We start from the raw sequence: 11211 nt of genomic DNA on the forward strand, positions 1-11211 counted from the left end.
GACCCCGAGCCAAGGGATGCAGACAGCCTGTGGAAGCTAGAGAAGGCAAAAAAAAAAAAAAAGTGATCTGATATTTGTTTTCCCAAATCAACCTCACCAGCAACTATTGCTTCCTTTTAAATTGGGTTCCTAATCTGATAAAGCAAATTGATAACACATGATCATGATTTCATTGAGTCACTTTTCCAAGATAATAAAAATAGCTAGATATGATACTACAGCAACTGCAAGGTAAACAGTACCATTTCCAATTAGGAGCAATGAGGCAGGGACTCAAACCAGATAAGCCAGTTGCCCAAAGGGGTAGTCTATGTCGGGGAAAAGGTCATACGGGCCTAAATGCAGAGTCCCCATACTTTTAGCATGAACGTGCTATCACTGAAGCTTCGCACACCTTACTCTAAGCTCCACTTCCTTTAGGAAGCTTTTTCCAGTATCCCTGGGTAGATTTATCCAGCCCACTGCACTCAGCATCCTCCGGACTCCATACAGATCTGACTTCTCTCACAGCCCTCCCAGTGTAGCTGTAATAGCCACAGTCAATTCCTTCAACACGTTCACCGAGCTTGAGACAATGTCTTCTTTTTCTTTACGGTTACAGTCTATTTCAGCACTTGCAATACTGTGAGTAAACTGCAAATGTTTGATAGAATAAAATGAATGACTCAGGTTGAAGTTTTTTACAGTTTTGCAAACAAAGCATCATCAAAAAGTGTGACTTACATTACATTCATCTTTAAAGTAATCTGGACTGTACAATCAAAAATTCTCACATTCAAATATTCTATCTATCTACCTATCTACCTATCTATCTCCCTATCCCTGTCCCTGTCCCCGTCCCTATCCCCATCCTTACCTCTACCTCTCCCCCTCCTCCTCCCCCTCCCCATCCCCAACCCTATCCCTATCCTTATCCCTATCTCTATCTTTTTCTCTATCCCTATCTCTGTATCTCTACCTCTATCTCTATCTCTATCCCTATCTCTGTCTATCTCTACCTCTACCTCTACCTCTACCTCTATCCCTATCTCTATTTCTATCCATCTTTATCTCTATCTCTATCTTCCCCACTCAAAGTTAAACCTGAAAAAAATTGAATACAAATGGAAAACCCTGTGGAATAGACAATCAGAGAAGCTAAACTTTGCAACCAGTTCCACTGGTGTATCTCTGAGACACTAAGCAACTTACTTACAGTCCCCGTTCAACTCTAGTTTATGAGAAAAATAAATGAAACTCGGAAAAAGATCTGTTTCTTACATCTGCTTTTTAAAAAATTGAGCGTAATTTACATACAATGAGCTGCTCAGATCTGAAATGTACTTATCACTTTGGATGAATGCAAATCAAACAGAACATTTCCATCATCCCAGAAGGTCTTCCCAGTCCCCTCCCTTCCTGCCATCTCCATGTCCTCTAAGGGAATTGCTGATCTGATTTCCTCACTGTGGATTAGTTGGCCTATTTTAGACTTTCATTTAAATTGAATCTTATAATATCTACTTCTTTTGGGTCTGGCTTCTTTCATTCAGCACCATGCTTTTAAGATTCGCTTCTACGATTGCTTATATCTGTTCATTTTCCTTATTGGTGATTTGGATTCTGCTTTCTTTTAATTGACATTGGTGTGGTTTTCCAGGTCTGGGCTTTTATGAATAAAGCTGTGATAAATGTTCTTGTCCAAGGCTCTCTGTGGACATATGTTTTCATTTCGCTTGGATACATACTTGGGAGTGGAAATGCTGGCTGACATTATCTGCACTTTTAACAGATGAATTACATACATCTGCAGTTCTGAATATTCAGCAAATACATCAATGATCATAACTGTCCTCTGTATCGCAACAGTAGATTTAGTTCCCAGGGACCTGAGGCTGCCGTTGCCTTGAGGCCTTGTGGGAGTGGTGAAGAGGGACTGCACCAAGAGGAAGCCTGACAGATAAGGGGGCAGGCAGGCAGGGAAGAAGATGAGCAAACAAGTAGTTCCAGCCAAGGCCCAGCCTCCTCCTCATCCCACAGAAAGACCTGGAATATCTCCACTAGGGCAAGAGCGCTGGGCCCGTGCGCCCGAGCATCAGCCAGTCACTGGCAGGGAAGGCGTGTAAGAAGGGAGTGATGCTTGCGTGTAGAAAGTCACCTCTCCGGCGTCTCTGGGGTTAGGTCGTTCCTGAGAGGCCGGCGAGAAGGCATCCGGAAGTAGAGCAGCTCCAAGCCACCACTCAGCACCGGGCTGGCCGGAGCACCCGCCTGGTAATGGGTGGTGGGATGAGGCTCCAACAGTGTGCGCTACCCCAGGCCAGTCACCAGAAGATGTGAATTTTCCTCGTGTCACAACCTACCTGCATGTGCTCAGAATGAAACAACCCTTCCCTGTGCCCAGGCTTCACATGGAGTCTCACCTTCACAAGCCTACCTCGAATGGCTCCAGCTGACAGTTAAATACTTGTCCAGGCTTAAGATAACCTTAGAACTTGCATGACTTCTAGGGAGGAGAAAACCAACAGTAGCAGACACCACTGACCATCTGGCTGGTGACTGTGCCACAAGGGTGGTGCGGCTACAAACTGAGACCTTTCAGCGCTCACCCCGCTCCCAGGCACGCCGGTTAGTGACTACAGAGTATGGGCATGTACACACTGACACGATCTGTGACCTGCGGGGCATCATGTGCTGAGGTATCTCCTCTCACGCTGAGAACCCAACCCCTCTTCCTGGCACCTGCTTTCGGGAGCAAGTGATGTTTTGGAGGGATGTTTCTATCCTAAATTGACAGATTTGTACCCAAACCGACAATGCCGAAGGAAGAGATAGGCAAGAGACTTGGGAGCCACCAGATGATCTTTTGACACAGAAGCTTTGCTTTCTGATGTGTTAATTGGAGTGCACATTAACCACTTGCTGAAAAAGAGGAGTGTCACCGCAACATCAAATGCAGCCATGGCAACTCAGTGTCAAGATGTCTTTCCATGACCCCCGCTGCACTTTGCGCGAACAAAGCCCCGTTCCAGCTTCTCCATCTGAACTGCACTGTTCTGGAGACTCCTATTCACTGCACTACAAGGAGCTATTGTTCCACTTCTTAGAAATAAGATGGTGGTGGAAACGAGAGCTGTTATTGCAAACTCATCATACTTTATTATTTCCATCAAAGAAAGAGAGGAAGTCCTCAGGCAGGCTTAACTGAAATATTACGGGGCTAAGAGGTGAACTTGAAAAGCCTTTCATTTTAAGCATGCAGCAGCTGCTGTGTACACTCAAAATACTGTGAGGAAGAGCTTGCCTGAGAACAACAACCATGAAATCGAGCAGCATTTATTAATCTCTGGCTATTTCCTGTGGTTGTTCAATAAATAGCAAGCGGCCACAAGTTAATATTTAGGAGTGTTCAAGGGGAATAGTCGGGTAAGTTACAACTCTTCCCGCTTTCCCCAAAAGAATAAAAAACACAAGAAAAATCTCTGGTATTCACACACTGATGAAAGAGAGTGAGCTTCAAGGACACACTCATAACTCTCAAACTATTATGACATTGATTTTTGGCTACTAAAGCTGGTCAGCCTACGTGAAAATGGAGACCCAAAGAATGTCTGTACCCGCAGCTGAACCAAGGCAGAAAGAGACAGGGAAAAATACCAAAAGTTCATTATTTTCCACTAACGCCAACTGGTCAGACAGAAGAGTAAGAGGATACAAGGGGTGGTCAAAGACTATGTTGTGTGTTTAAATTTTAAAAATTTACTACAGTAAAAGATACATGGTCATTTATCCTCCTCAAGATACTTCCCCTCACTTCAGACCTACTTGTCCCATCATCCTTGCCCCTTTCTGAAGCAAGTGTTGAAGCGCTCTTTCACGGATGGCTTTATGGAGTTGATCAAATATTTGGTGAGCACTGCTGCCACGTGCCAGCCGATGGAAAGCCTGGCTTTTAGAAACATGAAGCTGTGTCTCCATCTACCTTATTCCCTGGGTCTGGCACCTGTCTTCTGGCTGTTCCCCAAAGTCAGGATGACCTCAAAAATGAACATTTTGAATGAATTCAGGACACTGAGGCAACCTCCACAATGCTACTAAAGACACCCAAGAGGACGCCCAGGGCTGCTTCAGAAAGTGGCAAGAATGATTGCCTAAGTATTTTTGAAGTAAAGGAGAGAACATTGTGGGGAGTAATAGCAATGTGTCCTTTATTGTAATATTTTTAATTGAACATATACTGTATTTTTAATGGAAGCTATGTGGTTTCCTTGCATCCTAAGCTGGCTGACTCCTTAAAAAGCATGCTAAGACTCATTTTCTGTACACAGTTGCTTATTACTGATCATAGAAATTCCTATCCCTGGTCCTGAACACCTCTCTTTTCCTCGAGATGAATCACAGCACAGAACAGAAGTATTATTATATTTCTAACTCAACAGTAGCCACATGTTATATAATTAGAGCACAATAGATTCATCAGCATGTCATCTTGGGTTTGCTACCAGTAGTTAACCTCTTGGAATGAAAGAAATCCATTTTGTTTTAAGTGACATTTTGTAAGAGAAATTACTTTGAAAACAGATTCATTTAGCCTTTCTGAGCTCATTTCTAAGAACTCTGAACTCCCAAAACAAGTTAGGGTAAGAATGCAAACCACTGAAGATAGATGCGTGTTAACATCCTTAGCACCAAAAAATCACTAACCGTTTCAAAATCAAGGCAAAAGATAGGCTTTAAAAACACAGGCTTGGTGGACCTAGCAGATCATAAGCTAAAGACAGATTTTCAATCACTAGAAATAATAGGCGTATCAAAGCAAGCCCTCTACTCAGTTCAAATATTCATGGCAGTGTTCTTTATTTCAGTCAGTTTGGGGCTCAACTTTTAGAAATCTGAATATAGAAGTACAAACACAAATTGATAGAAAAAATCTTTATGATGAAAGATTAATAATAATAAAGGTATGTAAATCTGGAAAAAAAATAGCCTCACAGTAATCTATGGGTATTTTTCACAATATTACCGAGAAAACATAAAATGAATTTTCTCTGTTTGCAAAACAACAGGCAAAAGATATAATGTAAAAGTAGAGTTTGACTAGAAATTATACATGTACTTTTCTATTCTAACACTGGGATGAACTATGAAGCAAAAATGTGCTATCCTAGAGCTCTTGTAAAATATCTAGATAGGAAACAGCCCAGGGTAGGAAACCATCTGAATGATCTGCCTTTAGTTCTGCCAAACATGTAAGAAACCAAAGAGGGTTTTGTGTTAACCTTCACATTATTATCCTCAAGTGTGTGGCTGAGGTGATGTTACTGCCATGGACGTATCTTGCACTTGTATTCTTTTCCTCACAAAAACAAATATGGCTAGTTTAAGAAATTATTGAAAGAGTTAAGACATTTTTGCAACCATAGAGAGATATCCACATTAACTGTGTGAACTAAAACCATCATGGTTCCAACCAATCAAACATAACCAAGGAAAATAACAATACCAACAAATGAAGCCAGTGTGAAGCCACTCAGCACTGGGGCACTGGATTAATCACACTGCTCTTTGAGAATTTAAAGCTTTTAATCATGGAGAGCTGCCTTCTTTGGTTAAAAATTCACGGGCAATTTCTAGGGTTATTTTGGCCCCAGGGCCCTTTTATTGTTCACTAAGTACAATGAAAACCTGTTAAGAATAAAGAATAAAAATTGATGTCAAACTGAATAAAGGTGCTGAAAAGGTCAAAATTTGCTCCTAGGGTCAAAAGAGTATGCCTGCACATAGAAAAGAGCATGGAAACCAAAATTAAATACAGGCCTCATATCCATGAATTTGTGGAGGTAGCGAATTGTTCCAATGGTTCTGTATTTCAAATACAGATATGCATAAAAGTATATTATGGATGTATGTATAAGCAAGAAATGTATTTCTTTTTCTTATAATCTATACATCTTGAATTGTCTGTTTAATTATTTGTCCCCCCAAAATAGGAAGGACGCCCCACTCAGAGGGCTCATTGTCTCTCCTGAATATAGTTACTGATAGGCATTAAAATTTTGGTATCAAAATGAGCATTCATTTTATGATTGAAAATAAACCTAATACTGATATAATGAAAATATGATTCTTTTATTTAAGCTCAATTTCAATGCAGCACAAATTAATTTTTAAAAAAAAATAGGTAATGCAATTTTGCAAGGCATTTATTAAGAGACACTGAGATTTAGGATTTCTTGGGGAGGTAGAGTTGGATGCATCAAAATCCTGCAAATTATTCTTTTTTTTTTTTTTTTCTTTGGTTTTTCTCCGGTACCAGGAACTGAACTCACGACCTTTCGCTTGCCAGGCAGGCGCTTTTGCCGCTGAGCTAAATCCCCAGCCCCTGCAAATTATTCTTAAATGTTAACATCCACAGGAAATTTGTTTAGAAAAAGGGTATGCGATCCTAAGTAAAAACATAAAAGGTGCTTTACGAAAACTACTGCGCAAGTTTTCCCATACAATCATCTCTAACTGAAGGTCTAGGCACGCAGCCAAGGTCCACGAAGCCTTTAATGGGATTCCCCACCCTGCCAGGGCCGGGTGATGCCAATAGTCTGGCTCTCCGTAGGCTTCCTCCTTCTCCCGGCTTGCAAGAAGAGGAAAATCTGTGGGTTGGCTCTGTTGCAAGCTTGGCCAGGCTGCCAGGTATCTCAGCCTTTCTTTTCTTCATACTCACTTACTGGCTTCCAGATCTCCTCAGCCTGAGAATGCCAATCCCACTCTTTCCACTCAGTCCCCTACACATGCACTCCACTTAAAGTTGAACCTTCCCCTGTTCTAGGTAAAAACTTCCAGTCAAGTGGCAACTACTGAGTGTGTGCCATTTGTCACATTGCACTAGTCAAATCAGTTCAAAATTGCAGGGCCTGTGTTGGTTCTGCATCTCTCTAGAGAAAACACGTCAAGGGAGGCAGGTGATGGATCGGTGCCTGGCAAAGCATCAGGCAGCCAAAAGCTAGCAGGAGCTCCGCCCCCTGCCCCATCACCCATCGCAGCCACTCTGCAGCATTTCTATCCCGTGAGTACAGTTAAGGGAACAGATGAGTCTCAAGTTGGTAATGGGAGTCTCAAGGAAGACGGAGAGGAAGGAACTGAAATAACCCGACACAGAAACAACTGATATTCCCGCTGGAAGAGGGAGGTTGTGTGGCCGCGAGAAAGATGTTAGTGCAACACCGAGCCTCTTTTGGGGGTTTGCTCTGGTGAGGTTTTCCACGTACACAGGGCATACATGCACACACACCCTAGCATGCATTTATAAGCCAGTGTCTCCAAAATAAATCTGCTGGGAACATGCAGAGGGTGAATAATAGATGAAAAATAAGTACACATACTAGGCAATCAAAAAGGTTCCTGTTTATCTGAAAACGTTTTAAGATCTCTGACTGAAAGATACCATGCTATTTGAATCAGTGAATTGATCCACAGGTGCTATGGCTATGAAAGATATAGCTGTTGTTGCTCAAACAGCTCACTTTTTCGTTGTACTTTCAGAACAGGGTCAGGAAAATGTCCACAGTCACCCTTGTCTATTAAGGACTGCCTTTACCAGATGTCAAAATTAACTGAGCATTTGTTTTGGAAAAAAATAACCTAGTCAAATTGTGTTTCTTCATTTCAACTCCTTTCAAAGAAATGAAAGCGTCTGTATCAGTGACGATGGGAAGATTCTCTCAGGTATCAACACACAGAAATGGAGATGTTGTTAACCCACAAAAGACCGCAGGAATTGTTAGTTGCCAGGGTGGTCACAAGTACAAAGCAGCGTTGAAATATTTCCTATAAATTAAAAAGCATGTAAACTGGAGTTACCGAATGGGTTCTCCAAATTTCAAGGAGCCTTTTTATTTTTATCTGCAGGAGCAATATTGTACTTATTGATGGATCTTTTAAGCACTCATCTTTCCTGTGTGGGCTTATGCAAATTAGATTTTTCAAAAGTGCCTCTGTGCCTTCTCATGCATTAGCCCCAATCTGCTGGAACACAGAAGATAAAAGCACAACCTGGAATCACAAGAAGGTCAGATTGAAATAAAATTGAGCCTTTCCGCTCTTGAGGGGCATTAGCCCACACCATTTTCCAGCCAGGATTATTGTGAGCATCTCAGAATGGCAGTGCATTTTAGCTTTTTACCCTTAAAATGAAAGCAGTGATTCTTTGCCTACCCTCTCCACTAGCATAATCTTTTGAATAAATTAATTGCTTAAATTATAGACCTCAATGAGGCACAGATTCAAAAAAGCAGAGCTGCTAGTCCCTTAGTTTTCTCTGGTGTTTCAAAGGATGAATGGAAAATTCAGGCAAAACATCAGCCTAGAGGAAGAGACTGTGATGGTCTAGAGATTTAGAAGAACCATATCTAGAGTTCCACGGATCTCTTTCTCCATTAACATGATAAACAGATTTCTAGCAGTGTAATTGATGTGCAATAAACCATACATATTTAAAATGAATAGTTCCACACATTTTATCATGAGTAAACATCCACAAAATCATCTCCACAATCAAGATACCAACTCATATTTTCCTTGGGTTCCTTTTCAATCCCTTCTTCCCACCACTCTTTGCATCCCCCACCCCATCCAACAATTTATGACACTGGATCTGTCAGCGAGGCTAAGCAAGTTGTCCTACCAAAATGCCCCGCCTTCCAGATATGACTAGCGGCTTCTTCATGAGGCCAGTTGGCTTGTTCCTCTGTATCTCATATTTCCTATAAAGTGGAGAGTATCTCCCAGTGCCATGAATTTCTGATGGATTCATGTAAGCACTTTTGACTAAATACAGCATCGGGGTTTTGTGCTACATCACACCAAAGACACTTAGCATTTGGTTGACCCAACTGTTCCTATTTTACTGTGGTGGATATTAAGTCTTGTTTGTGGTTGCTTTGCCATTCGTTGCTTTGCTTTTTATTTTTCTTAAAAGTTTCATGTAAAAGAAGACTCTAGCTACTTAGACACACCTGTAATTAAGAGGGTTTTAACTTTGCCTCTATTATAAAATATTTCTCTCCACTGTCCTTAACTCATCACGGTGAAGACAGACATGAGGGCAGGACCTTGATCCCAGTAGAAGCGCATTTCAATGGTGGCTGATGTTGAAAGCAGTGTGGCCTTGGGTGATTTACTTCTCTGAGCCTTATTTTCCTTACCTATATAATAGAGATTAAAATGTTAGCCCCAAATACCCAAAAAGTTGGTTGTATGAATCAGTGGGGTAATATAAGGGCTGGCATTTTATAAAGAGTAAAGTCCTAATGAAATGTGGTTTTTTTTTTTCTTATTCTGATGCTCCTCTGAGACAAGGAGGAACCCTACATATTATATTGTGGAAGTAGAGGAGTTGAGACAGACAGCAAGTGACTTTGTAAACCTGGGGAACAGATCATCCTCTGCTTGGCTTCCACCAAGTCGCAGTGTCAAAACCTAAACGGTATTACTTTTTTTCCAAGGAGGATGAGCAAGTTTGATCCTAATTTCCACTTCTCCGTATCTCCCTGGGACCCAGGACCAAAACACATAAGAGAATAAAGGCTGCCCGTCTATCATCTGCTGTCACTCCCAAAGTACAACCTACAGACCACCCAAATGGATTATTTGTGCAGCCTTTTTATGACCCCCTTATTTACAGCCACAAGATACCATTCCCTTTCCTTGCTAACCCTGGAGAATGCAATCTGAGCTCCTCTGAGAGATCTCACACATCCCGCCTGGCGCTATGGCTACTCGTACAAGATGTAATGCCTCTTGCAGGCAGAGTGTGAACTGAGGGATGTTTTAAACGTATCTTTAGCATGCATTTCCCCAACTGAACTGAACTGGCTTTTGACCTAGCTGAGCTTCCAGTAAGAGAATAACACTCATACGATTGTCCAGCCCAGCTGTGACTGCTAAACAAGACCGAGCACAGGGCCAGTCAACAAAATTATGCTTAAAGTTGACAAAAATAAAATAGCTTGTTCATAGTCTAACAATTAGACATTTAAAAAATTTCTCAGGGTCGGAGGTGTAGCTCAGTGGCACGGCACCTGCCTGGCAAGCGTGAGGTCCTGAGTTCAATTCCCAGTTCTAAAAACGACTTGCCTTCTTAAATCAGCTTAAAATTTGCAGAAAATTTGAAAGGAAAGTACAGAGATACTCCATACACCTCTTCCCTCATGTGCACATAGCCTCCCTCATTACCAGTGTCCCCAGCCAGAGTGGGACATCTATTCCATGGGTGAACTTATGTTGACACATCGTGGTCCCCCAGACTTACAGTATACATTAGGGTTCACTGAGTACTGCACATTCTGTAGGCTTGAGTACATGTATAATGGTGTGTTCTCACAATTAGAGCTCCATACAGAGAAGTATCACCACTCAGAAACTGTGTTCCGTATGTATTCGTCTCTCCTTTCCCCCTAACTCTTAGCAACCATGAAGTTTTTATTTTTACTATCTCCATAGTTTTACCTCTTCCAGAATGTTATGTAGCTTGAATTACCCATTGTGTAGTGTTTTCAGATGGTCTTCTTTCACTCAGTAATATGTATTGAAGTTTTTCTCTATGTCTTTTCACTTCTTAGCAGTTTATTTCTCTTTAATGTTGACTAAAATTCCATTGTCTGGATATAGCGTATCCATTCACCTACTGAAGAGTATCTTGGCTGCTTCCAAGTTTGGCAATTATAAATAAAAATATGAATATCTGTATGTGGGGTTTCATGTAGACATCAATGTTCAACTTTGGCTAAATACTAAGGAGCACAACAAGTTCATTGTTGACTAATTTATATTCCCTTATTACATAATGGTATATAATATGGAGCATTTTTTTTTTGTCTGCTTATTTACCAGTGTCACTTTCTGTGATAAGGTCTTTGACTCATTTTTCTGTCTTTTAAGGTCTTTGACTCATTTTTTAATCAGGATTTTTGTTCTTATTGTTGAGTTTTAAGAAGCCTTTACACAATTTGGGGAATAGCACATATATATATATATACACACACACACATATATATACACACACAATCAAATATATCATTGCTATTATTTTGAAAATAACTATTATCTACTAATACAAGAATAAGAAAAATAAAAGGTTTTACTTTCCCTTCACTTGATTACCTTTTTTGGTACTTTTCATTTATGTATATTTGAATTCAGACTTATATAGTATTATTTTCCTTCTTTCTAAAGCATTTTTAA

The sequence above is a fragment of the Chinchilla lanigera genome, unplaced genomic scaffold, assembly GCF_000276665.1.
Source record: "Chinchilla lanigera isolate Chin_1 unplaced genomic scaffold, ChiLan1.0 scaffold00020, whole genome shotgun sequence".
Lineage (NCBI taxonomy): Eukaryota > Metazoa > Chordata > Mammalia > Rodentia > Chinchillidae > Chinchilla > Chinchilla lanigera.